The 26,598-nt window shown below is 46.1% G+C and overlaps 2 protein-coding genes across 4 annotated transcripts in view; both read right to left on the minus strand.

The window, feature by feature from the left end:
- Positions 1–14,139, minus strand: part of RAD51B (RAD51 paralog B) — a 381,459-nt gene extending 367,320 nt beyond the window's left edge. The window contains exon 1 of the mRNA XM_085224972.1: positions 14,024–14,139. The gene's annotated coding sequence lies outside the window, so the exon portion shown is untranslated. The remainder of the gene's footprint in view (positions 1–14,023) is intronic.
- Positions 1–23,688, minus strand: part of TMEM229B (transmembrane protein 229B) — a 32,418-nt gene extending 8,730 nt beyond the window's left edge. The window contains exons 1-2 of one of the 3 annotated variants that reach the window (XM_010711545.4): positions 14,024–14,169; positions 4,696–4,748 (exon numbers count right to left, since the gene is read on the minus strand). The gene's annotated coding sequence lies outside the window, so the exon portion shown is untranslated. Of the gene's footprint in view, positions 1–4,695; positions 4,749–14,023; positions 14,173–23,556 lie in introns of those variants that run through there. The other 2 variants (XM_085224977.1, XM_010711544.4) reach the window with 2 other exon arrangements.
- Between the last annotated feature and the right edge of the window lie 2,910 nt (positions 23,689–26,598).

The following is a 26,598-nucleotide window of genomic DNA, read 5'->3' on the forward strand; positions in this document are numbered from 1 at the left end:
TTCCAAAGAGGACTGGATTCAGTAAAAAGGAATGACGACAAAAGAAGATTAAATGAATCCAATTACCAGACTAAGCCAAAGAGATGGGGAAGTGTAGCTGTTACCGGTAATGCCTATGTGGGATGCCCAGAAGGCACCATTTCATAATGAGGAAAAAGATGGGGGTTTCTTTGGAGGGAGCTTTTTAAGGAACAAATAGAAAACAAGAAGGCATTACTAGTTTAAAGATTTTTCTGACAAATGTGATCCCTTGAATGGTAAAAAAAGCTCAGGAAGATGAGACTTGCCATGCCCTGCACCATGCATTGCCTCATGTTACCGGAATGGACCTTTGCCCACAGCAACCACCCTAACCTGAGAGCAAGCTAAGGCAGCAGCTCTTCAATTCCAGTGACCAAGTGGAATGCTTCCTATGTTCCAGACAAAAAGCTTCTTCAGAGTCAAGCAAGTAGCATGCTCACAAGGCAAATTTGTGAAAAATGGCTGAGATCACAATCAACACCTAGAATTATTATCACTCAGTCTGTCCAAATCTTTTGGGCAAAATCATGTCCCTGTCTAGCTGGTTGCTAGAACACTGCCTCATCTGCCACTGTCCCATGTGAAAAAGCTGCCCTGAGTCCTCAGGGTATGCACTGGCACTACAGGAAAGTGTCCACCAAAGCCCCAGCACAGAGAAGACTTGGAAACCAGGGCACAGCTGTAGGAGTAGACAGAGCATCTATCAGCCTGCAGAGGTTTTTTAGTCTTAACAGTAGCCCAAATTTACTTTATTCTCTGCAGTGAGGGCAGAACTGAGTTCCAGAAATGATTTTTCCAAAGCTGCTGCAAGTTTACAGTCCGTAACTTCAGGTCTGAGCATTGGTAGCTCCTGGTGGGCAGCTGTCAGCTCACTTCTTGGGGCCAGGAACATGCACTTCTAACGATGTGCTCACACACAGTAGCAATCAAAATTCACGGCTGATTTTGAAAGCTTGGGCTTAACATGTTGCATTAGCTGACTGAAGCAAATCTGACATTCAGAGAACATAATGCACATCATGGCTTACAAGGAAAAGCAACCAAAACAGAGTGATGAGTGGAGAGACAACTTATCCTGAGAACATGCTGAGAGTTTACAAGCCACAGCCAATATCATTTCCTCTGCCACTAAAGAACCAGCAAACACAAAGGAGAAAAAACATTAAGATCAAGGCGTATCGCCTAACTTACATGATTTCTTAAGGAAATCTAAGGCAGCTCTTCTTTCGGAATTTTCTTTTTCTTCTTAGTAAATGCCCCTCTCGTTTTCTTTCCAAAGCAAAATGAAAAGCATACACACCAGTCCACTCTGGATGAACAACCTCACAATAATAAATTGATTTAGACAACTCAGAGATCAATACCAGTCCTAACAAACAAGCACTTAGCCCAGCTCTTCAGAAAAATTTTCACTTACAGGCCAGAATCAGTATGCAGTGGAAGAAAGCCAGGTTTGGCAATTAGAACATCAAGAAATTCAAACTCACTTCGCATTGAAAATGAAGGTTGGCAGAAAAGAATCTTGTGATCAAGGCACCGAAGTAAAAGTATGTAAAATCCTTGCTTGCTAATACCGTGAGATAATCCAAGTCACCTAAAACTGTGAAGAGAAACTGTGTATGTAAGAAGACTAAAAAAACCCCAAACATTAGAACTATTGGCAGATCCGAGGCAGTGTCTCCTGGTTTGCTGCAGGAGAAACTAAATGCAGCATTTCAGAAGTCTGGTACTTATTTCACTGCAGAAGAAGAGAGCAGCCTCAAAAAATTCTTGCTACATACACAGCTGCAAAAAGCTATTTCCTTCTCCTTATATTACTCTTCTCCAGCACACAAACCTTTATAAATCCCTACTATTGAAGTGATGGTATTGGGTAACTGGGCAGTGTAAGCACCCACAGCAAGCAGCTGTTGCCACTCCTCACCTGAGAGGAACAGCATCTGCTGCAAACCATGAAGACGTGCAGCATCTGGGCTTATGCTGAGATAGATTCAAGCCTCACAGGCAGAAAGTGCTGCATGGAGATAGATGAAAAAGAAGAGAGAACACTTTCAAGCACCTGCGGAAATGGGACCTTAGACTGTCATCAAAAGGGGAAAGAGAGAAGAAAACTTCTTGAAGTCTGTTGATGGCAATTCTACATTTTTTTTTCTTCCTTAACTGTTCCTCCTTTAATATTCTGTGAATAAGTATTTTCCTTATTTACTTACACACTTTTCCTAATATCAAACTACCACTGAAATGTGAAGTAATGAGAACCTCAAAGTGCTCTCTGCTTTTGCCATGCTGCAAAGCCTCAGATTTTCTGCTAACAGCCTTGCAGGAGGAAGCTTCACAAATTTCACATTGCTAAATTGTTTTCTTTCAAGGAAGAAAACTTAGTGGAGCCCCCAAGATGGTGGCTGTCTCATCTTCATTTCAAATTCATGCAGATCCTGAGAGGCAACAAATGATCTGGGAAGGATGGGCAGAAGAAGCTAAGTCTCACAGTCCTACTGACCACCGGCTCAGACAAAATCCTGAGGTAGGCACCCCTGCCTACAGCTGGGGAAGACAGCTCCTCTGAAGCAGCTTCCATTTTATCATAGGGGTGAATCACGCCATAACTGGCTTGCAGAGCACAAAAATCAGCAGTTGAAATACATTGTATGAGCAAATAAATTAGCAGTGAGTTTTACCCTCTATTGTTCAGGTTTACTTCAATTCAGAAAGAGATGCAAGCAGCCTGTAAGTGCTATCACTAAGGACATTTGTCTTCACAGACTACTCAAATTTCTCTGTCCTTAATAAGAAATTGAAAAGAAAAACAACAAAGTCTTAGGTTCTATGGCCAAATTCCTACACAGCAGACATACCCCTCCACTGCATTTGATAGTTGCCATTTCCATCTTTGCAAAAAGAATGCTTACATTTTCAGCACTGTTATTTCCTCAAAGTATCAGGAAGCTTATTATCTTCAGGTTGGATATTAGTAAAAATATCTTCTGAGAAAGAGTGGTTGGGCACTGGCACAGGCTGCCCACAGAGGTGGTGGAGACACTATCCCTGGAGATGTTCAAGAACCAAGTGGACGTGGCACTGAGGGACATGGTTAGTGGGTACAGTGGGAGTGGGATGATGGTTGGACTAGATGACCTCAGTAGCCTTTTCCAACCTTAATGAGGCTATGATTCTATTCTATCTGGGTTACAACTACATACATACCATCTTCACTTTTTATGCACTCTTGCCATTTTTTTCTTTTGTAACAATGAAGAAACAGATCTGTCACAAACCTCAAATTCACTGGTTCATATTTCTTCTCAGATCAAAATCATCCATCTGATTATGTGCTTTGTGCCTCAAGAAGGTGGCACCTTCCCACTGGAAAATCTAACTGAAATCATCAACTTTCAAGAAGAGGTAGGCCAAGCGCTCACAGCCTTTTTCAAATAAAAGAGTAACTCAACATTTGTGCTTCATGTGGAACTGGCCATCTGCTTCTTCCTGCTATTCAGAGAAACCTCTTACCTCTTTAGGCATCAGTTTCTTAACTCAGCATTGGCCCTCAAGCTTTTACTGCCTCACCCTACATCTACCTCCTTTTCAAGTCACTCACCTCATGAAGGCAAGTCCCAGAAATGTTTCCCAGTACAGTTCTTCCAGGCAGAAACGTGTGCTCCCAGCTGCAGCTTCACAAACTCCAGCTTGTGAGCCAGGGAGCTGGGTCAGAAGGATGCCTTGCCTCTCTTCCTTCTGCAGCTGACCTCACCTTGGTTCCTTTCCAGTTCTTTTTGAGCTTCATACTGCCTCACTCCCAAATCACAGACCTGAACTGTTCTCTCACGCTCTAATTAGGACTGAACCACAGATATCTTGATTTGTTTTAATTAAAGCAAATCAACCCACTATGCTTACACAATTTTTAAATCTACCTACAGATATATAAAAATGCTAGATTCAGGATTCCTGCCTGCAGCCTGCCAACCACATATCACAGCTCCACAGGGAATGCCCAGTTCCATCCTTTGCACATCTCATATGAAAGCAGATTCATTCAATGTTAGATCTCCATCTTTTTTTCGGATTTCCTTTTTTGACTGCAGCATGCCCAGATGACAGTGCTTTATTGAATGGTCCTCCTGATAAAACCAGTGAACGGATTCATCACTCTGATGCAGTACAGCATTTTGAAAAATAGCCTATATTTATTAGTCAACATCAGTATAAGCCTTTAGGCTTCTTGAAATAAGACACAAGACGTGTTTATAAGTATGTGCACAGGGATGCTTTGAACACTGCTGTATGACAAGTCCAGGAATTAATCATTCATAGATTTCATTATCTGGGTGGCCCAAATCATAAAACAATGCAATACCCCTGCTTTGAAGATCTGGCCATTTATGGCTGTGATATGTGCTGAAAGCCTACTCGTATTCGTCCCTTATCCCAGATCTGATGTACACATTTAGTCTTCAGAAAAATTCTAAACCATGTCTAGTTAATAGTACCTAACAAACATTTTCTTTGGAACTACTTGAAATTAACTGTGTCATGTAAATACTGCTTACTTGATAAACATCTGAGAAAGGAATTAAGCCTCCACCTTAGGAAGCCTCCACCTTACAACAGAAAATCCTTAAGAACTACTAACTCTAATCCTAAACTCAGCAAGGAGGTAAAAACAATACTCACCTCTTCACTCCTATTGGTTGCCAATTCACACAGAAAATATCTTCCTCTCTCAGCTGGAGAAAGATGGCACAGACACAAAAGGTCAACACACAAAGACAAAGGGAGATTTGGATTTGAGTTCATACACACAGCTGCCACAGTAAAAGGCAGTACAATTTTCTTGCTTGAAACTGCTACCATATTTGTGCTGTCTCCTTTAAGACCCAGGAGTCAAAGCATAGAAAGGGAGGGAAAGCTGGTGAGAAGTTCTGGATGCCTCATCCCTGGAAGTGTTCAAGACCAGGTTGGATGGGACCCTGGCAACTTGATCTAATGCCCAGTCTAGTGGTTGGCAACCCTGCCCAGAGGGGGAAGCTTGGAAATAGATGACCTTTAAGGTCTCCTCCAACATAAGCCATTCAGTGATTTGGTGAAATAACGTGGGAAAAAAAGACTTCATGAGAACTTTGCATTGAGAACAAAATCTGGCTCAAAAGAAGACAGTTGGAAAGACTCAGGACAATTTGTAGAATTGAAGGAAACGAGGAATAGTGCACACACACAAGTAAATTTTCAAGTGGATTACAAGCAGAATCCTTGCAGGGGCCAGATTTTGGGAAAGTGAAATCACTTGTTTCATAACCACTAACCTCACCTACACAGATAATAATGAAGATCCATAGCTCTTCACAGCTGCTACAGTGATGAGATAAAATCTGCATACATGTTCTACCCTACTTCTGACTACCAACTTCAAGTCAACAGCCTTCAGAACAGTTTTGCTTGGTATTAGACACTGTTTCAGAAAAGTAAGTTCTGCTCTGCTCCGCAGGCAGGATTGTTCTGTGCTTCTCTAGTTCAGCATTCCCTTCTGTCTGAAGAAGCTGCTGTATGCAGGAAGAACAGAAAATGACCAAGTATAGCCAGACTGTGTGCACTGACCTGCTTTGGCCTTATGAAACAGAGAAGTCAATTGTTTAAATCCCATCTCCACTAACCTGGCGCTGCAGTGGGGCATGGCTATCATTTGTATAGTGCCCAGCAGAAAGAGGCAGGAGGGGGCTTTTGTCATAATCTCCTGCAGCCTCAGCCCTGGGTTAGCAGCACACATCACAACTGAAATTGCCAAATGCCAGATCCTGCCTTGCATCTGCCTGTCCCAGATGCCAACATTGAGGATGAAATGGAAGAAAGGAGAGAAAAAACATCTCTCTAGAGTAGAAGTTTGTTAAGACAGATGAGTTCCTTGCATCCCAGCTTGTGTCAGAACACTTCACCCCCCCTAGTATTTTTATCACAGGATACGACCAGGTATCAGTAAATTCAAGTAACAAAGGCCAGTACAAACACACAAAGGCAAACAGTCTGTACATAAAACAACATGTCAAACCACATCATCTTTCTTAATTCCCTGCTGCTGCAGGAAGATGGAGATTTAAAATCTAGAATCCTATTTATTTTGCTATTTGGGCAAGACACAAAGCTCTTATGTTTTCTTATATTTCAAATGATTGACAAAGCTTCTTCATAATCCAACCACAGGCACTAATTAGCCAGGAACCTTGGCCATGTCAGAAGAGAGACAAAAACACTTTGATGGGCATACAAGGCCCTCCAAAACACACAGGGACATGAGTATGGAGGAGCAATTGGCAGCCAGTTCTGGCTGGTATTCAGCTCTGCAATGCACGTGGTTTGTCTTCACTGCTGGGCTCCACAGGCAAGATGCTTGATGCTTGTGCCAGAGAGGATCAGACCCACCACAGACCCAGACATATTTTCAGTAACTTTTTGATCTTATTACTTTGATCAGACCAGAGACAGAAACCTGACACAACAAATAGCTCCAAGCCCAAACACAGCCCGAGAACCCGAATCTTACTGTTCACCTCTGCTCTAGCACCTCACCAGCATCAGCTGCTGTCAAACATATTACCACTCCTTAGGAAACCCTATTGCACTTGATCTTCAAAGGAAAAGGAGTTCTGAGTAGAAAATACCTCACCCAGTTCCCAAGGGTAGAATTCTGAAAGTTTCACAAAGCCTAATGACCAAATCCTGTGATGTACAGGACGCTGTCAGCTACAAGATGAGAAAAGATGCTCCCTACCAGGCTGCACTCCACAGATCCACAGAGACATTTACATTCCATTCGTATGTGTAAGAGGAAGTGGTCAGATCGCTGCTTCCACCCACAGAGTTCAATTCTTTCTTAATACCTCCCATAACCAGTTTCTCCCAATGACCGAGGTGTCCCTTAATTTCTGTGGCGTTGCCAGAGGAAGCTTATTGTGCTCTGCACCTGGTAGGAAGGACTCAGTTTCCCCCTGAGTCCTGGGGAGTACACCCAGAAAAGAAGAACACCGTGGCCACACCACAGTGCAGCAGGAGGGCAAAATGGAGGCAAATTGCCCCTCTGGAGTCCATGGTGTGGTCTCTACCTTGTCATTGAACAGCAATTCACTTGACTTTGTTTTATCCTGCTGTAACCTAATGCTTCATCCAGCTACTGTGTAATTGTCCCTTTGTGTTCAGACAGAATGGCCTTGGACAGAGGTGACAGAAGCATCCTGCCCAGCTGGCAACCCATCCCTGGCTCCAGAGCAGAGCAGGGCTTTTCCAGAGCCAGACTATTTTTTGTTCGGGACTTTCTGTTCAGCTCTTTGTTTCGAGTGCCCCTAACACCTGGCTTACGTTTTCAGCTTTTATTTTGCAATTTCCTGAAAATAAAAGATAAAGACGTACTCTAAAAAAAAAAACAACACCACATGTTATTTAGGAGACACGGCTGTTAGTTTAGCAGTGAGGAGTTGACCTCTCCTTTGTGCAGGCACAGAGCTCTCATTAACATTAACTGAAAAGTACCTTTAATAGGGGCCTGTTCCTTGAGGTTCAGGCTCCAGTCACCTGCTTTACATCATTACTACAGCAGACCATGATTCTGACAAATTATTTGCATGACAGTTTTACCAGCTTTTGAATTTCATATAAACTTTTCCTCTCGCCACATACAGACCAGAATGGACTCAAGAACTTCAGGCACTCCCAAGTACCTTGGCTACAAGCTTTGTCTTTGCAGCCTTTCACTAACAGTCAACTCAAGCTGTGATGGCAGCCAGAGGTGGACATACTGGAAACCAAAGTGGAGTCTGCACATTGGTACCACCAGGGTACTATTCCTGCACCTTCCCAATACCTCCCTACAGGCACCTGAAGCTTGTAGAATCATCATTTATTTACCCCAGTTAAATACCCAAGGTTAAGTGGGATAATTTCAGGTCTTATCAAACACAAAGATTTTTTTCTTTACCTTATTTTCCTTGGGGCAACAATAGGTACCTCATGCCTCTGGGCAAAGGGACAGCTCTCCTCTGTGTGTTGGGAATGATCTTGTGGTAGGAGTAATACAGAATTCTTCTGTGTAATCCTGCTCACATCGGTCACCAAAAACATAAGAAAGAAGAAAAACCTCTCCAAAACAAACAAAAAGCATACCTAAATTCCTTTAAAATCATCTTTAACATGTGTTCAACAGAGCATCAGATGATCCACAGCAAATGGAACCAGAGCAGCAGCATATGTTGTCTCTGCTTATGTAAAATGCTTAAGAGCTGTCATTTCAATCACACATCTGCTGTTGGCAGCCCTGGAGGCACACACACTGGTCACCCTGTCCGTTCCTCTCAGGAGGCACTTACACCCGGCAGTGTGTGAGGACTTCTATGTCAATCAGCAGGTATCTGAGCATGCACTGTTGGTAGGATGAGTAAGAATGTAAGTTCTTATCACCTACCATGGCTAAATCAGATTGAATGTGCTTCCATAATATGACTAGTGTCAGTCCATACAGCAGAAGACCTGTCACACTGCACTCATGACAACCAGTGCTAGTGCCATGACTTTGCACAGAAGCATCTAGAGAAGCCAAGATGTTTAGAAAGGCTATCGAGGCACTTTTCAAGAGTGCTCCTCGTGCTTAAACCTGTTCTAACTTAGAACCTATCCTGCACCTAACCAACTTGCTTCACTCTATCTTCCTTGTTTCTCAGAGTTCCCATAGCTGCAACAATATACAAAGTTAACTTACACATTGCATATGTAAAAGCAACTTTTAAACAAGTGCGTGTGTAGTACAGAACAGAGTACATCTGTACCTGAAAACACTCTAGAATTGGAGGGTGACTTCTAAAACCTTACACTGGTAACAGTTTTCTGAGCTATTTCTCACTTCAGGCTTTAGGTCACTCCCAGTCATCTGAATTTAGACACTGACAGCACATGATAACGTACAAAGTTCTACACTGCAGCCACAACACTGGCAGAACCTCCCTTCAGTCTGTGATAGGCTCTGTGATGATCAGCATACAGGCACAGGGAGGGACTACTGTTCCCCTCCTGACAGAGCAATGGCACACAAAGGACTCCGGGAGTCTGACTGAGAGCATAGCAGAAATCAAGTGGCAGAGGTGTTAGAAGGCTGGGATGAAGTCTCAGGAATTGGACTACACGTCAGAGAATGCTGCAAAGATGCGATGCTGCATGGAGGCTCAGCGCTTACAAATTGGGACATACTGGAGATCTACCCCAACGTCTCTCATTCTGGAGGTACAGCTAAATCTGGAATACTGTAGCTCTTCCAGATCAATTCTAAAAGCCATTGAGATTTCTACAATGAAGGGTGGGGAAAGAAAAAAAAAAAATTAGACAAGTGAGTAGCACCCAGGTCTCAAATGGAGAAGTAAAATGGTATTCCTAAATCAGTGCCAATGTGAACACACGGATTGGGTGTCTTAAAGCTGTGCTGCCTCACAAAATAATGTGCAAACTGATGCAAGCTCAAAGATGCAGTGGCCACAAGAGAGATGTGAGGGGCTAAATAGTACAGCACAGTAACAGAGGACTCATGAAACCTCTGTTTTGCTGAGGTTCACAGTGCTCTGAGATACAGCTGTGGATTAATCACCCCACTTTCCTGTGCCTCTGGCTGCCACACAAACTGCATTTAGCTACAGATAGGTTTGGCAGGTTGCACAGTTGGTTACTGATACTGCCAAAAACCACCCAGCACCAGTGGAACACAGAGGGCAACTGCAATCAGCCACTTGCAGCACTACTGGATCCAGATAGAGTCAGAAAGGCTGCAGGACTGGGAGGCTCCAGCATCACCCTTGTCTACTCTGTCATCTGTGTCTCGTGGATGCTGGAGTTCACCAAGGCATTTTTTTCATTCCAGGGCACCCGGAGGTGCATTTCTGAGTGGATTCACACATTCATATTTAACAGCATGTTCAATAAGCTTCTTCTCTTCTGTACAGCACTTAAGAGTGAGTAATTAAAGGAAATATTACTGTAGTAGAGCTTCTCGTTAGCAACCTAATTAGCCTTCTGAAAATAATTAACATTCCTTTCTATAAAGAGAACAGATGACCCATTACATCCATTAGACAAGCAAAACAAATGCCCAAGGTAAGGGACTTTTTTTCAGAGGAAGAGCACGAGAAGCATCCAGCAATGCCATTAAAAGAGGAAGCTGAGGAGGCACAGATGCCTGTGACTCATGAAGACTAGGCTATGCAGGTGGGTATGCAGGATTGGTGTGTGTCTAGTTGTCAGATGTGTACATCTAGCATTTGCACACAGATATATTCTTTTATCTGCCTCTATGACCTGCTGATAATCCATCAGCTGAAAAATGAGATGCTGAAAAATTTGGCACCCCATCTTTTTTTTGAATGCTTTCAAATTCAGCCACTTAAGCTCATAACCGTCTCTCTCCAAATGCAAAAAAAATCCCCCAAAGGTCTTTTTTTTTTTTAATAGTAAAACACTTCAAAAATTCCCCCAATAAACCACAGTTTAATGTCACATGCAGTTCATTTCCACAGCCTACAGGAACAGCTGAGGTGATGGTAAGAAGCAGCATGAAGTACCTTCTCCCCAGCTGCAGAGGGTGGTGCTCTGATCAGTTGGTATGTTGAAAGAGTGTGGAACATGTTTCTCAATCAGTACCTGTTTGAAATTGGTGTGGGTGAACAGAGCGACAGCTATCAGTGTTGTGGAATGTGCGCGTGTACAGATGAGAAGAAAACTAAGAACACAAGTCAGCATATCACGGACTGGTACAGCAAGAACTGTGGTATTATAACAGTACTATCATGTTTGTTGACTCAGCACAGAACAGATAAATGAGAAACAAGCCATGACAAAAATCAAGCTTCCCAACATCCATATCTTCCTGGCCATGCAGTTGCATTTTTCCCATTTCTGTGTTCATACATTTACATTCCCCTGGCAGAAGAGTTAAATACTTGTAGCCTTTAAGTGTGATTACAGTGAGGCAAAGCTCAGCATGCTAAAGCTTCCACAGTTACATCACTATGGAAACCACACATCCACCTCCTGCTCTGTTTGTCTGCTTCCTTATCTGATTAAAAAAAAAAAACAAAACCCAAACCTATTTTTCCAATCTCCACACTTCTATCCAGACCACAGGAAGACAAACACTTTTTACCTGCCTCAGGAAGAATACTTTCTTCCTTCAGAGCCACTCTGTGAAAGGCCCCACCTCTCCACATAACTGGGCAGACTTCCACCAGAACACTTACTCCACTTCTTTCAAAAAGCACTCTCCAAATCCAGGCTGGGATTTCACTTTTGATTCCCACCTACAACTTCCCTCAGCTTCTGGACTAGAAGTCCAGAAGGTAAGTGACTTCTAGTGGTAAGTGACTTTTAGGGCAAATTCAGTGAGAAGGCTTAAATAGAAAGCTGAAAACTGTTCTGGATGTGAGCTATAGTATCTTTCCTAGATTGAAACATCCTGTTTCTTTCCTCAAAGCTCATTTTTGTGGAAGAACATTTGAATTGCTCTAAAATCAAGGTAGATGACATTACTAGGCAGCTGCAAACACAAGGGTTGAACTGTTGACAAAGAAGCCCGCTACTTCTGCAGAAGTTGCTGGTTAAAGGTAACTTTTCCCACACTAAAAGTCTAAATCTCTCAGCAAAAGCCTGACAGCCAAGAGCAAATCTGGAAGATGCAGAAGAAAAATGGGGGACAATACTTAGAAGTCTGAAATAAGTTGTGCATTCTGCAGCCCAGGTATGTGAAATAGCCGATAGAATCTTCATACTAACATGTCAGAGAGGATAAATTCTCCCCTGTGTCTAAGTATGTGCATTTTGTGGTGAGGAACAGCCTTTGAAAAAATCTTCAGCAAACTCTCTCTGACCTCCCAGCTCATATGTCCCATGAGCTCACAGCAGCTCAGAATTTAGCCTCTGTAGTACCTTCACTCCTTGGCACCTCTCAGCTTCAGCTGCCAACAAGTTTTCCAATCATTATGGAGCAAATGCCCACTAGTAAATAAGTTGAGAAAAGCTATATATTTTACAGAATGTAAGCACCCTCTTCTATGCTAAGGTACTCTGTAATGAAGGAAAAGTCCAGCTGTGCTCAGAGTACTTTTGGTAGATGACAGTCTGGCTTCTCAGTAGGACATAGATAGAAACAACCTAACATAGCATAAATTCTCGTACAAAAACAAGGCGCAGCCACACTAAAGGTGCTGCCCCCTACCAGCTTTCACAAAAGGGAGCCGTCAGTGCTTCATTCTTGATCCTAACTCATTTCCCTCCCACAGACATTCCAGGCACATCCCAGTTCCATTGGTGTTATGGAAGTTCCTACCAATAGCCCACAGAATGAGCAAAGGTTACTTCTGTGTCCTCGAGAATGTCACAACAGCACATATGACAGCTTCTTGGAGAAGGGCAGCCTGAGTGGAAGAGTGATGCAGTCTGCAGGGTCATGTCCCTGTGGCTCTGGGAGCAGATCTGTCTGCACCTCTAGCAGATGGCATTCCGAGCAGCCCAAGTGGATGGCACATACAGGAGGCAAAGGAGGAATTAATTATTCATAGTCTTGTTCTGCTGCCAATGAATCTATGTTTTCTTGTGCCCACACAGCGCTCAGTTTTTGTTTTAACAGTAACAGGAGACGTCTGTGCCTCCTTTGATAGCTCTTGAGGGCAGGCGATAAGGAGCATTTGCTCTGCTCACAGCAATGGTACTATACAGCAGGGCACACGCCAGACACAGCTTTCTCCAGAAGAACCCATGGCTGCATCACTGACAGAATGTCTGGGTGCACTCCAAGGCTCAGTCCAGCAGCAGCAACCTTCCTGAATAGCTCTTGACTCTTGCTTTGTCATAATCTGCAGAACTGGCCTGAACCTTGCTGCTCACGAGATGATATTCTGAAACAATTGAGGGCCTGTATACAACCGCACAACCAGCAGCAAGATCACACGCAGAGCCTGGAGCAGTTGTTGACCCTGCTTACCCACACCGCTAGCATTGCCATTGTTCAGACCACTGCTTTTATTCAGTACCTGTCCAGAACTGCTCTCCATTCCCAGAAGAGGGGCAGGGATCAAGCAAGGCAACCTGTGAGACTGGGGCAGTACCACCTGGGATCCCTTGGACACCACCACTACGAAAGGGCCATGAGACCCCTGAGACAGAGAGCAGACTATGGTGGAGGTGCTATGTAAATATGAACATGTAGGTGCTATGCATGGAAAACTCAAAGTGATTTCCCAGTCAGAGAAGTACTGTGCATGACCTACCATGAGGGCCTTAGCCACAATCCAGAAAACAAAACTGTACTCTAAACTGCTGCAAGCTGCACCAGAGCACGTGTATTTTGCCTCCTACTAGGGCATTGTGCTGCAGAGTACTCTGAGAACACTGCAGGGTCCAGGGATTGTTGCTGAGGTCCCACAATGCCTAGCCTGTCTACCAGGATCAATGCAAGTCTTCGCTCAAATATAAAACCTCTTCACTTCGATAGCGTTTTACTCTGTGCAAGTGTAGCCGCTGCAGTAGGTACAGGCAAGAGGAGCCTGTGATCAGCAGAGTAGCACATTGGTGAATCGAGTGCAGAGATTGCACTGTTCCTCAGGGACAGGAATAGGCTCTGCATCATCTGACTCACACCTGTGCAGAGAACAGCCCCTGCTCCTTACCTACTGCTCTTCTTTAGCTCAGGCAGTGCTCCACTGTCCTGATTGCTGTGACTTCCTCAGACTATCTGTGGGTGAGGTTTTAAAGTGACAGTGATGCTGGAATAAGCTCGGCAATATAAATTATGAGCGATTAGAACAGCGCAGCATGAAGCAGACAGAAACCAAGGGCAATGCATGCAAACAGCAACCTTACTCATGCTTCCAGAAAGCAATCTGCAGGTTGAACTCGTGGAAATAATTTCACCTCCTGCCCACACTCACCAGCTCTACATATCTGCTGTGCTGCAAGCCCACTCCTGCCTTCCATCCCCCAACCCTACCTGTTGGGAGGGATCCGGCAGCTCTCCCACTTCGGCCAGCTCCCAGTTCACAGCATCCACGGTGAGGCCAGGCTGTCCCCGCAGGTCCGAGCCACTTCAGACAGCTGCTGTCTTCGAGACAGGACCGTGCAACCAGCAGCTAACGTGGCGACCAGGCAGCCTTCGTAAAGCAAAGCAGCACAGGTTAATGTTAATGCGGCACAATGAGAGAGAGGCTTCCAACACCCAAAGAGCAACGTACGTATCTCAGCCTTGGCACCTGGCTGTGTGGATGGCCAACCTCTACCAAGTGCAGATGAGTGCTGCCCCTGCCCCAGTCCCAGACTGGCTGCTGGCAGCCACTCCCCAGGCTGGGCTGGGTCCTTCTGCTCTGCACTGTCCTTCTGGATCCCTGCCACGACAAACACGAGGAGCATGTCTCTAGAGCCAACGACCAAAGGTTCCTCACCACTGCCATCTCAAACAAGGGCTCAGTTAACCATAGAGGATCTACCAGAAAGTGTTCGCTCAGGTTTTTTTTTCCTGCCCATCAACCATTTTTAATTTGTTTATTTTTAAGTAAGCTGCTGATTTCTTTTCATCCCAATCCTCCTCCTAACACTGCCTCCCTATCTCCCCTCTAACCACATATTCCTTCCCCTCCCTTTTCTGCTCCACACCTTCACATAGGCAAGCCCTTTCCAGCCCCCAGCCTGTTTCCCCCTGCCCTGGTGAGGAGGCTGCCACCTGGCCCGCATCAGACCCTGACCGTGAGCAGAGCCACATGCCTGAGCTGCTCTTCCCTTCTCAGGCACTGTCGCTCAGGGTGCCACAGTGCTGCTTTGTGCAGAAGTCACACATTGAGGTGCTTGTTCCAACACAAAAATATCCAGCACATACCCACTTCAGTCTCACAGATCTCACACTCTGTGGGCTTGTGTACACACAGCAATTTTCTAGATTAATAGCATGTGACGAAGTTACAGAGCAAGAACACCTATGTGCCAGACTGCATAACGAACAGGATCTTCATGTTATCACAGAACTGCAAGGGTTGGAAGGGGCCACAAGAGATCATCGAGTCCCACCTCTCTGCTAAAACAGGTACTCTACAATAGATCACACAGGTAGGCATCCAGACAAGTCTTGAGTATCTCCATAGAAGGAGACTCCACAACATCTCTGGGCAGCCTGTTCCAGCACTCCATCACCCTTACCATAAAGAAGTTATTCCACGTGTTATTATGGAGCTTCCCTCATACAAGTTTTAGGTTATTCTCCTTGTCCTATCGCTGCACCAAGAACAGCCTGGCCTCATCCATCTGCACCCCACCTCCTTTAGATATTATAAACATTTATCAGATCCCAATGAATGTAAAATTCTGGGCACCTAAATCCAACAGTAATTCAAGAGAAACATTTTCTCTTAAAAACAAAGAAACACAATACAAACAACAATAGAAGAAATCCGCCATCTGTCTTTAGATTACAATGAACTACAAAAACATTCCAATAAAAAAAATGCAGATTAAATAACTAATCCTCCCCCAACAAAACCTTCCCACCAAGATTAGCAGAGTGATGAATAGCATAAAACCATTAATTAAATCAATGTAACATGAGTATCATGAGACACACCAAGCACTTCCTGCACATGCACTGATGTGTACGTCTGCTTTGGAGCCTCTCTTACCATGAGGAATAGCTGCTATTTTAACAGCCAGGTACTTATACGTCACATTGGAAAGAGTGGCTGCTGTTTATTACCTCTCATTTAAATTGCTCTAAACCTGATGTTCCTGTAAGTTTTTTGCACGTATGCTATTTTCACTGTATGCGTTTTGTTACAGGAGAGTATAGGTTTCTACTGAGCTATTTATCAGATGCTTGCATACAAAACTTCAAAAAGTATTTCTTAGAAATGCATTTTAAAGAACACTGAGAACTCTTTTTATCTAGTCAGATCTATTTGACTATAATTTATTTTGTAAAAGAGTGAAGAACAAAATGATACAAAATAAGCAGCTGTAACACTCTTGACTCCTTCAAGGCACAAACCTGAAGACCTAAAAACATACCACTGCTTTTAAACCAGGAGCTGTGCTCTGGGTCATTTGTTTTGCTTCCCATCTCTGAACCCAGTTAATAAACACATACACCCACTGTTTGCCACAAGGCTGGGCACACCCTGGAAAAAAAAAACAAAGTACAACATTTTTGAAAGGGTATATTTATTGCCAGATGAGTTCCGTGTATCTCGGTGTGAGCGCTCCATCTCACTTAAAGGTTTGGCATGGGAGTGAAGAACAGAGCGGAGCTGAGAGGTTCTCCTGGGAAGGGGATAACACTAGGACAGCTCTGTCCTGTCCTGTACCTTGCTGCACAGCTCACCTCTCTTGCTAGCACCAGCCCTACAGCCGCCCACAGTGTCACAGAAACTCCAATCAAGGGATTCGTCATTCATCTGAACACTGCTACCAAAAACCTCCCTGTACTCAGCCATATCACCTCACAGATCTGGCTCTCAGGCCTCCACCCAGCAGGAAAGAGATCCTTATTTTCAATACGAAAAGCAAACAAAAAAGCCACCTTCATTTCTATGAGCTCAAAATGTTTGAGAAACCATAGCTTTAGTTGCGCATGTATCTACACTTGAAAGAAAAAGAAACTCTTTGTTAGCAAAGACTGTGTCGTAACATAAGAGCAGAAATGCAGCACTGAAGATAAAGGCTTGACCTTGGAGTTCACAGCACTTTGGCTGGTCAGAAAAGGTCACATAGATGATAAGTGAACTTTTTGTACTGAAATGCTAATGATTAAAAAGGTGTAATGTTTGTATTAGCAAAAATCAACAACTACAACAAATATTCAGCAGTGGTGCGGCCATTCAAAAAAAAGAAAGAAAGAATCTGAAGCACACTGTTATGCAGGACTCGGCTCCTCTCAAATGCCAGCACCAGCAGGCAGAGGCTGCACTTCAGTAAGTGAAGGAGCAGCACTCGTCCAGTGAGAACTGGATGGAAATGAAATTCTTGGCTGCCAAGTGGCTACTTGTGCATTCCTTCACTTGTTTGCTTACACCTTTTCATGATTTCCAAAGTGCACTTGAGAAGAAAACGCAGGTCCGTGCCACTACCTGGTGATTAAACCAAGACGTTCCACCAACAGAGAAGTCCCTGAGCTGCACCCAGATTCAGTTTATCTGAAGTAGAAAGCAAACAATTTCTCAGCAACGCACCCCCGCTCTCTAACCCCTGCAAGACCTCCACGGAGGGTGATGCAGATGTCACCCAAACGAACCTAGCACGCCCTTCCCTCTGTCCTTTGGTTGGGGTTTCCAGCTGCACATGGAGCAGCCAGGCTCCGGGATCCCCACACGCAAGGCACTTAGAGCACAGAACATGGCGCCCCTTCTCAAAGGCGGGAGGTAGGGCTGCACCATCCCATGAGATGATGTCTGGGCTGGAAGAGGAGCACAGCAACAAGGTTACAAAACTCCATAAAAAGTAACTTTCAGCCATCTGCAAAAAAAACAAAGCATCTCCAAGGTCAGGAGCACCCTTTCCCAAATACCTCTGCATCAGCCAATTGTGGCCTCCGGTCTCACATTGCTCCTAAAAGCGCTGGCACCAGCAAGCACTGGAGAACCTTGGGCAGGTGCTCCACAAGCCACAGGAACTACAAATGCTGCTGTGGATGGTTACTAACAAGAAGCAGAATTTTAGAATAACCAGCAAGAGTCTGTTTTGTTGTCGTTGCAGTTACCCTGCAGAATTTCTAAGACAGATCCTGTGATCTATCAGTTAGTCAGGTTTCAAACAAAATCCCCTAAATCTGCCTTATGTTATCGGAGTTCTACTTACTGTTTCTCCACGCACACTTCTCTGCTGATGTTCCTGCCATTCCCTTCTTGCTAAGACAATGAGAACAAATCAGCTGGCTCTACATATAGGTTCTTGTGCATTACTGCATCTCTCAACATTTGGGGCAAATGGATCGCTGTGGGTGTCCAAGGTTTCCCACAGCTTGCCACATTTCCCTGCCGTGTGCCTTTTAACATCAGTCTCTCACCCATTTTCTTACCTCTTGTGTTCCCAAGGATGAGCTATGGCCTGCTCTTTACAAGCTAGTGAAGGCCCGTGGGAGAGAATGGCTGTTTCCTTATATACACACTTACTTACACTTCATTATTTTGAACAGCTCTTCTAACATTTGTTCTGTCGCTTTCAGGTTCTGTGAATACATTTCTGTAAAACTATGGTCAAACCTGACCTCACAATATGGCAGTCAAGCAGGAGGGGAGTTAAAAGGAGCAACTCTCACAGAACTCCACCTACACGTGCTTCATGGAGAAGTATAGAGCATGTTACATCATGAAAGCGAAGTCACTGGCTTTTTGGTAACTGAAGGCAGGGTACAGTTGCTTAGCAATTTATCTGATTACCATTTTTCAAGTATCACATGCACACTTAGAGACGTTGCATAATAACGTCTCACTTTCATGTTTCCTAACCCAATTAAAAAAAAAAAAAAATCTACCAAAGTTCTACCAAAATTAATGCCCATAGCTCTTCTGGCAAAAGAGAAAGGACAAGATAGTAGCTCAAAAGCGAGTTGAAGCATTAATATTCCTGAATATAAGTGGCTTTCAGAATGCCTCTATGCAAGCATTTTATTTTATCTACTTGTCTGCAAAATGACTCTAGTAATTCCTTCCTCACAGAGAGGCACCAAAATTCATTAAGAACAGTAAGATTTTCAGATGAAAGATGCTGAGGAAGCATTGTTGTTAGCACTTACAGCTTATTTAGTACTCCAAACATTGCTAAGCCCTGGTCCAAAGAGCAGCAAATTCTAATCATTGTCATGACATTGTTAGAGAAACAAGGACTGTCCAGTCTCACACCATGCAAATTACAATTCTATCACAAGAATCTGATACTTTCACTACCTAGGAAAGAAAAAAGAAAACAAAACCCCAAATTCCCCCCCACTCCACGGTACATACCCCCACCTGAGGCTGCAGTACTAAGCACTGTTCCAGCTCCTGGAGCTGCTACTACAAAAAGGCAGAGGTAAATCAGAACATGTGCATACATGGCATTTTTAGAAAAGAACATGTTGTACCTATCGATCTGCTCTTTGAAAACCTAATTACACTCTAGCTAATCCATGAAAGAATTGAATCTTTAGCTGCCTTTACAGTGAGCAGTAATAGCTAATAAATACAAATATCAAAACTAGGCACTGTTTCCAAAAGGTTATAATCAGCTCTAAAAAGAACTTGCACCATAGAGGTAGATCTTTTGCACATCCATGAGATATATTCCATTAAAACATAAAGTGTCTACTTTATATATGCACCTTTGTCTTCAACTGCACATAAAGCAGCTCAGCTACCTGGGGCTCCACTTACAGCACACAGTCCCTGTCAGCTGAAGTGACCAAAGGTGAAGTTTTGGAAACTCAGTATCTCATTCCCATGGCAAAGTATTAACCCGCAATGAAAAACCCCAAGCAAGGACAGCCAACCTCTATACTGCTACCAAGCCATTATCTTACCTTCACCGCAGTTCCTCTCTTGCTAGTAGACATTAGAGCAATTTTATAAACTCTGCCCTACATCCTGCAGCTCTTGTGCAAGTCCACGACCAATTAAAGGCTTAATAGAGACCTGCCTTGAAAAGACCTGCTGGATCAAAATAAACCCAATCACATGGCACCTATCATGCTGCTAGTGGAAACCATATGCACATTTTGAAAACACCAGGCATCACAAAAAGAAATCATTCCTCTCCTGGGACATACTGGAAACATCCTTACCGTGAGCCTCAGCCAATCCAAGATCCAAGGAGGACTCCTGGGCTGAAGAGCATCCTGCAGGCTGTGCACACCCACCTCTGCCCACACCACCAATCACGGCGAGAACCCACCCCACCTAGAGCTGCGTATGGATGCAGTTCAGCCAAAAGTTCTTAGCCAAGTTTAAGCTGGTGGAGCTGGATGAGTCTGACCATCTCCCACGCATATATTCTGGGTGAAAACAAACCAAGGAAAACAGTGAACCCAGCAGGCACTTGGGAGCACGCTGTGTTACAGCTGTCCATACTAGGAGAGAGTTTCCCCCTTCAGAAATACCTCGTCATCTCCCACATGAGTCAAGAAGCACAGCACAGTGCCTGGCAGCAGCCCCGGTGCAGGCTCAGCACCAGCGCACCTGAGCACAGGGCAGCTGGGAAGGAGCCCTCCCTGCTTCGCCGTTCGTGCTATCAGCACTTATCCAATGACTCCTAATGCTTGGATCTTATGCAATGAAAGCAAGACGGCACACATTTGTGGTAGAGAAGATTCTCTCTGTAATCTAATCCAGCTTTGACAGAAGCCTGCGAGGGCGGAGGGGGTTGAGATAAGGTTGTGGCAAACTTGTGTGCTGGCAGCAATAAAAATCTAGAACAAAACAAAGGTAACAAAATGCTACTCTCTTTTATAGAGACCAATTAGATGCCTCTGAACTCATACATGAACGACAATCTCATTCAGATATGCCTACAAATAAACTTCTAAAGCAGCTGAGCTTTTACTTAGCCTATGGGGACACGTTAAAGAGCAGTATACACCTGCAGGTAGATGCCCTTCAGCTTTGTCTTCGACAGCCCATGAAGTGTCCAGGCTCTATCTTGCACCAGATCTTATTGGTCCATTTACCACCAGGAACTCTGACTAATCAGAAATGAGCAGAGGTGTTGATCATCTGTCCAGAGAGCCAAAGCTTTCACTAGCCTTATTCTGGCTGCCTGCACACTCCTTTCACCAAGAGTTCAGATGCCATCTGGATGCTCCTGTTTCACGTGTTGTCACAGAAACTCTAGGACCCATTATTTCTGCTGTACAATGTGAGACACTTCCACTCCTTGCCTGGTCTGCACTGAGCATCTGAACACCCTGGCCTCCAGCAACTCTCCAAAGCCTTCACCTGGAGGTAGGCAGCGCTCTGCAGGGAGGAGTGGGGCCTTTTCCTGCCTTCTGCTGGCAAACAATTTATCCAAGTAATTGACCCATTTTCTACAGAATAATTAGCCCAGGGGAATGACACACTGCTGCCCTTTAATTAGTCATGCTGGTAGCTCTCTTGTTTTACCTTGCAATAGCAGCAACCCGAAACTAGGGAAAAAAAATCCACAAAACTAAAAAAAAGAACAACAACTTGATTTCATTTCCTTAAACACAACATCCTTAAATGCAACACAGAAACAAAGAGTCCTAATGCACAAATGCCAACAATAAAATTTCCCATTTATTCTGCAATTCCCAGGCCAGCCATCAGGACTCCTTCATACCACTGCATTGGGCTTCTCTTCTCTGGACACTGTTCCAATTGCTTCTCTTCGTCTTCCATGACCAGAAATCCCTGTGCTGGCTCTTGGTAGGGCCATCACCTCCTCTCCCACCTCCCCAGACTTCCCGCTGCAATCAGCCTTACCTGGCTCATTGCTGGTGCTGCAGAGGAAAGCAAGACCTGCAGTTATGGAGTGAATTGAGCACTGAAAGAGCACCCTTCTGCACAGCACAGGGATCACCCACATTCCTGTAGTGTAAGAACTGGGTGCAGCCATCACTGTACACAAATGAATGAGTGATGTGCATACCTCCAGGACACTGCAGCACAACTCACCCTCTTGACGTGAAGGAATAAGCAGACTAACAAATTAAAAGGCCAAGGGGATCCTGCATCTGCATTCCTTAGGACTTCTTCAAGCTGCTGAACTGAAGTGCAGATGTTAAAAAGGTACCTCAGTCTGAAGGCTCCAAACACTGCCAGATCCACCACCTCACCCCCAGAACCCTTCCCCCCTCGCTTCAAGGTTAAGTTGATCTTTACCTCACACTATGACACTGCCAATAGAACTGCAGAGTCCCATGACTAGGTACCTTCCATACCTATGCAGAGCCCTGTGCTGCCCTTAGTCCCCATCCACCACTGCCCATGACTCACACTATGGCCCTTGGTCCCATCCCACAGCCTGCCCTGGGACCCGGCACTCAAAGTCCCAAAATCAGACCTCTCAGACGAAGCTGCCTCAGCCTCCTGCCCTGCAGCAGGATCATGCCTCAGAGGCACAGAAAACCACATTTACAGTGGGGCACCACAGTTTGGGAGCCCTCAGGGGGCACCGTGAGCATGGCGGTGCCCTGTGGGCAGGTCTCTTGCTGTGCGTTCCCCAGCACCTGCAAAAGTGGCCGCAGAGGCTCACACCTGCATCTCAGTCACTCCTCTTTCGTTATTTCCTAGCTATTCTATGGACGTTTCATCTTTTCAAGGCTTTCTATTTACCCCCAAGCAGCAGTAAGCCCCATTCTCAGCTGATGCAGCTCATGTATTGATGGATCAGTGTACTCATGAGCCACGAGCAACACTCTGGGCAATCCGGTCCCTTTGCAAATCCCAACATAAGGCTCCATCGTGGAAATGCCACCACCTCACCTCCAAATATCCCCATCCCCTGCAGGTACTGTTCTTCCTGGGAAATGGGAGGGAGTCAGAACAAACCTGTCAAGCACATGATGCCAGAGAACAATACCAAACGTTCCATCTGACAGAGATGCGCTGCCTATGCTGCATGATTTGGGGGACTTCGCACGTCGGCACTCCCCCCGGGCCGGCGATGCGGAGCTCCCCGGGAAGCCCCGCGTTGCACAGCAGCTGACAGAGAGGGGACGGGGGAGGGGGGAGGACGATCCTCCCTGCGTCCCCGCGCCGCAAAACCAGGGGACAGTAGTCAGAACCCTGCTGCAGGAGATGGGCGGGAGGAAGAACATTTTCCGTTTCGCAAAAATTCAGCTGTTCTGGATGTTTTCCATACCAAAAATGGAACAAGAGCAAACATCCCGAGACCGATTTAAATGTAAAAGCAACGGCAGAAGGATATCCTCCTTTCAGCGGCGCTGATATCCGGGTTCCTGACCTCCCGGCACCGCAGCACGAGCGGTTCCCGGGGCTGCAGAGGAATCATTGAGGGGGCTGTAGGCCCCCACCCTCCGCCCTATTCTGGGGGGCTGAGCACGGATTTGTCCTTTCCCAGCACAAAGAGTAACTGAAACCAATATAACCGGGATATTTCACAACACCTCGCTTTGTTCAAAACACGTCACATCTCAGAAGAAGAGCAGCCCCAGCCTCCCCATCCCCGCAGCTCCCGCCGGGCCCCCGCACCGCCGCACCCCCCGACAGCGGCGGCGACGCTCGGGGTCGCGGCTCCCCACGGCCGCTCCCAGGAGGGGGCGACTGCGGACCCCGCCGCCGCCGCCGCCTTTGTCTGCCCGAGACCGGCGCCCGCCCGGGTACCCTACGGCCGCCCGCCGAGCGGGAGGCGCGGCCGCGGCCCGGCGGTGCCGGCGGCCCCTGCCGCCGAACCGAAAGCGGTAGAGCCGTGCGCCCGCCCTCCGCCCCGGGCGGCGCATCTCCGGCCGCGGGGAGGCCGCCGGGCGCCGGCGCGCGTCCCGGGCAGGTGCCGGGCGGCCGCCGCGCTCCCTCCCGTCGCGGGCCCTCGCCTCACCGGGGTCCATGGGTGCCCTGCGACCGGCGACAGTGAGAGGCGAAACGCGCCCGTGACACTCGCCCGTAGTGTGGATGCGGTTGCAATCTGCACATGCTCGCTTCCGACAGCCGGCCTTCCCCGCCACCTTCCCTTAACTCTTTCCCAACTGCCTCGCACCGCCTTCCGCCCCTCCCGCACCGCGGAGGGGCTGCGGGGTCCGGGCCCGGAGTTCCCCGCACGGCGCGGTGGGTGCGTGCCGCAGAACCCGTCTTTCGAGCCCTCCGGGAGCGCTCCCGAGCGATTGCTCTGCGGGTGCGCGGTACCTGCGGTGCGGTCCTTCGTATTTACCCTTCCGAAAGAATCCGCGCCCGCAGAGCCCGGGTGGCCGTGGGGCTCAGCCTGAACCGCTTGCTGCTGGAGCCGGGAGCGGAGGGACGTCTAACACCGCTATCAGGGGAAATATTTGTCTGTAGCTTAGCTGGTAAAGAGTGAAATATAATCCCCACAAGAAGTGTTTTTCTACCCAGAAGGATCTCTCCAGATTGAAAAAAAAATGGCCTAAAGAAGGAGAATAAGAAAATAAATTTAAGGCATAAATAGTAGAGCAGATTAAATTCCTCTCTCCTTCTGCATTAACTCTTCTGCAGCACGAGGACATGGGAGAGTGAAGCGCCTTTCTCTAAGGTTAGAAACCAAGAGTCTGCAACCTTGAGCCAGAGCTGAGGAACAGACATCAGACTTGCCACCACTTGGGAGGGCTGTGGTGGGCAGCAGCCGGTTAACGTGGTACCTTTTTCTAGAAGGGAAAAAGATTTCTGTGTCTGTTATTTTACAGAGAGAACCTAATGTTACCTCCAGTAACACGATTGGGATGGGAAGCGGCCTGGCTCTCGGTCCCGCATTTCAGCCACTTCATCTCTGAGCTCTCCACTCTGCCCAGGTCACTGCTGCACCTTCTTTTTCCCAGCCCCCATGTCTCCTACTCTCCCCTGTCCCCTGCAATACCAGGAAGAATGAGCTCATGTTTTCAGCAGAATAAAGATGTTTTCATGACCTCTGTTTAATGATTCAGCGGTTCAGAGATCAATAAAAAACAGTCATGGTGATGAGGCAGCACCAGAGCAGCTCAGGCCTGAAGCGCTCACAGGAATGGGTTCCCAAAAAGCCTCCCCACAGACTGATGCCATAGGTGCTACATGGATGCGTGGCCCCATCCCAGTGCTCCCAGGGCCCGCACACTGTGCACAAAGAGCTGTGGCTGCTCTGAGGATGCCACACTGCAGCAAAGCGCCTGTCAGAGCGTCACCTGACCACACAATCTCTCTGCGAGAGCTGGAGTGTTTTAAAGGGGAAATGGAGAATAACACAGCCAGCCCTATCCCAGCCAAGCTTTGCCAGCTGGGATGGTAGTGCATGTGCCAGTGACCTCAGGCTGGCTTAAAAAATAAACTGTTTGATGTATATTTCAAAAGAGCTGAGAAGGAAACTGCTAAGATAGATAAGGTATCTCTGATGTTGTAGAAGCACCTTTAAAATACTGTATCTGATCAAACATATGCAGAGGACAGCAGTTAGATGCTGTGCTCATGTATTTACTGTGAAACAGCATCCTTCAGAAAGTGCTGAGCATTGTGCCAGAGAGAGAGCGTGAGAGAGATCATTTCACAGCATGAGCCAGCACGAATATTTCACAGCAGGAGAGGAGAGAATGCCTTACAAGGAGCAGAGGAAAGGTCAAAGAGAAAGGAAAATGAGAGCTAAGAGACACTCACCTACAAGAAGTAGAAATCAACAGCCAGAGACAGAGCAGAATAAATGAGAAGCACACGTAGGGAACATATAAATCTGCATTCTCCTCCCTAGTCACAGTAAGCAGGGAGGAAGGAGAGGGCTCCAAGAGTAAGGAAGAAGGCGGCAGCAAGGCAGGGGGTGAGGGGAATGGAGACTAGGACTGCTCTGTGCTGAGTGACAGGGAGGAGGGAGACAGCCAGAGAGCACCTGAGGTGGTGCTGAGTCCCTTGGGCTGGTCAGGCCCCTGCCTGTGTTTGCAGGTCCAGAAAAGCTATTGTTTCTCCATCCAGCTTCCGTTCTTTTAGCTCTTGAGCTAGTAATGGAAAAGCTAATGGAACCAAAATTATAAAATGCTGAAATATGGAGTAAGATGAGCCTAGAGGCATAGGGATCCCCAGAATCGCCCACTCGTTGTGTGCTCCTTGAGAGCCAGCCAGGAGCAAGCACTGACCTCTGCAGAACACCCAGGCGTGTGCAGGAAGCTGGCTCTGAGATGGAAATTTGCAGTGACGTACAGATGGCCCCAGCACCTCTGTAGCCATCTATAAACAGGCAGCAGAGATGCAGCTGATCCTATTAACTGTCTTACAACTGTGCCATGAGTGCCTTGTCTTTATCTAGAAAAAGAGAGATCATACACAGCACCAGGCCTAGATCCTCTGTATGTGCATCCAGAGCCAGAGGTCTCTGCACTACACCAGTTCTGGAAGGATTTATTCATTTGGTGCAGCATCACACCTGATCATACATAACCATCCCAAGAAGTGGCATAATCACATCTGCTTGGTACCACAGTCTTGTCTTCAGGCACACTCAGAGTACAGCATGGACATACTCAGGCTTGTTCCTCACTCACCCCAGACTAGCAGAGTCTATTCTCCCACTCTAAATTGTGTTTTATTTATGGTAAAGTTGTCAGACTGAAAAAAAAGGATGACTTATTTCTTCAGGGACTCTTAATGCGGTCATCACAGCAGTGTCTGAGTGCATCACAAATACCACTGTGAGCACAGTCATCCCCAGTGAAATCAGATCTCACTCTGCAGACTGAGGTTTGAAGCCCAGACGTGTCATAGCCAAAAGGAATCATAAATTTGAGCCTTGTCACATCTCTCTTCCTCCAGAGATTTTTGCTTCATACAGCTTCTTATATTTACATTTCATTTGTGAATACTCATCCCTTCTGTAAATCCAGCCTCAGTGTGGGGGAAAAAAAAAAAAAAAAAGCACCTGGGAAATCAGGAACTCCTATTTTTCTTCCATTTTAAT

This window comes from Meleagris gallopavo, chromosome 5 (genome assembly GCF_905368555.1).
Source record: "Meleagris gallopavo chromosome 5, MGAL_WU_HG_1.1, whole genome shotgun sequence".
In the NCBI taxonomy this organism is placed as follows: domain Eukaryota; kingdom Metazoa; phylum Chordata; class Aves; order Galliformes; family Phasianidae; genus Meleagris; species Meleagris gallopavo.